Raw genomic sequence first — 2093 nt, 5'->3', positions numbered from 1 at the left:
ATAGTTGCATCATTCACTAACATATGATGAAGGTCAAAGAGGTTTGGAACCTTTGTTGTCTCCGTTTCTCTAGAGAATAGCGATTTTATAGTGGTTAGTCTTCCAATTTAGGGAGTATTATGAAGTTTTGCAAATTAATTGACAAAAATTAAAAGATGTCATGTACCATGAAAGAGAGTTTAATACATTAATACAAATGTAGTATGTGTTTAGAAATTTAAAAACAACACTAAAGATCATAGCTTCAGTATATAGAGCATTTACCGAAAAATTCAATATTTTCGTAGGGGTTAACACATAGATTTTGAGAAAAATCAAAAATTGAAAAATACTGTTTTAATGCATAGTTGCATCATTCACTAACATATGATGAAGGTCAAAGAGGTTTGGAACCTTTGTTGTCTCTGTTTCTCTAGAGAATAGCGATTTTATAGTGGTTAGTCTTCCAATTTAGGGAGTATTATGAAGTTTACTAAATTAATTGACAAAAATTAAAACGATGCCCATGTATCATGAAAGAGAGTTTAATATACATTAATACAAATGTAGTATGTGTTTAAAATTTTAAAAACACTAAAGATCATAGGCTTCAGTATATAGAGCATTTACCGAAAAATTCAATATTTTCGTAGGGGTTAACACATAGATTTTGAGAAAAATTCAAAAATAAATGAATAATGCATAGTTGCACATCATTCACTAACATATGATGAAGGTCAAAGAGGTTGGAACCTTTGTTGTCTCCGTTTCTCTAGAGAATAGCGATTTTATAGTGGTTAGTCCACCAATTTAGGGAGTATGATGTTTTTGCAAAATTAATTGACAAAAATTAAAAAGATGCTCATGTATCATGAAAGAGAGTTTAATATACATTAATACAAATGTAGTATGTGTTTAGAAATTTAAACACACTAAAGATCATAGACTTCAGTATATAGAGCATTTACCGAAAAATTCAATATTTTCGTAGGGGTTAACACATAGATTTTGAGAAAATTTCAAAATATGAAAATACTGTTTAATGCATAGTTCATCATTCACTAACATATGATGAAGGTCAAAGAGGTTTGGAACCTTTGTTGTCTCGTTTCTCTAGAGAATAGCGATTTTATAGTGGTTAGTCTTCCAATTAGGGAGTATTATGAAGTTTTGCAAAATTAATTGACAAAAAATTAAAACGATGCCCATGTACTGAAAGAGAGTTTAATATACATTATACAAATGTAGTATGTGTTTAGAAATTTAAAAAACACTAAAGATCATAGGCTTCAGTATATAGAGCATTTACCGAAAAATTCAATATTTTCGTAGGGGTTAACACATAGATTTTGAGAAAATAGAAAATACTGTTTTAATGCATAGTTTGCATCATTCACTAACATATGATGAAGGTCAAAGAGGTTGGAACCTTTGTTGTCTCTGTTTTCTCTAGAGAATAGCGATTTATAGTGGTTAGTCTTCCAATTTAGGGAGTATTATGAAGTTTTACTAAATTATTGACAAAAATATTAAAACGATGCCCATGTACCATGAAAGAGAGTTTAATATACATTAATACAAATGTAGTATGTGTTTAAAATTTTTAAAACAACACTAAAGATCATATACTTCAGTATATAGAGCATTTACCAAAAAATCAATATTTTCGTAGGGGTTAACACATAGATTTTGAGAAAATTCAAAATATGAAATATGCATAGTTGTGCATCATTCTAACATATGATGAAGGTCAAAGAGGTTTGGAACTTTGTTGTCTCTGTTTCTCTAGAGAATAGCGATTTTATAGTGGTTAGTCTTCCAATTTAGGGAGTATTATGAAGTTTTGCTAAATTAATTGACAAAAACTAAAACGATGCCATGTATCATGAAAGAGAGTTTAATATACATTAATACAAATGTAGTATGTTTTAAAAATTTTAAAACAACACTAAAGATCATAGACTTCAGTATATAGAGCATTTACCCAAAAATTCAATATTTTCGTGGGGGGTAACACATAGATTTTGGAAAAAAATTCAAAAATATGAAATATTGCATAGTTGCATCATTCACTAACATATGATGAAGGTCAAAGAGGTTTGAAACCTTTGTTA

The sequence above is a fragment of the Brassica napus genome, chromosome C4 (assembly GCF_020379485.1).
Source record: "Brassica napus cultivar Da-Ae chromosome C4, Da-Ae, whole genome shotgun sequence".
Classification (NCBI taxonomy): domain Eukaryota; kingdom Viridiplantae; phylum Streptophyta; class Magnoliopsida; order Brassicales; family Brassicaceae; genus Brassica; species Brassica napus.
Note: the sequence above shows the minus strand (reverse complement) of the source record.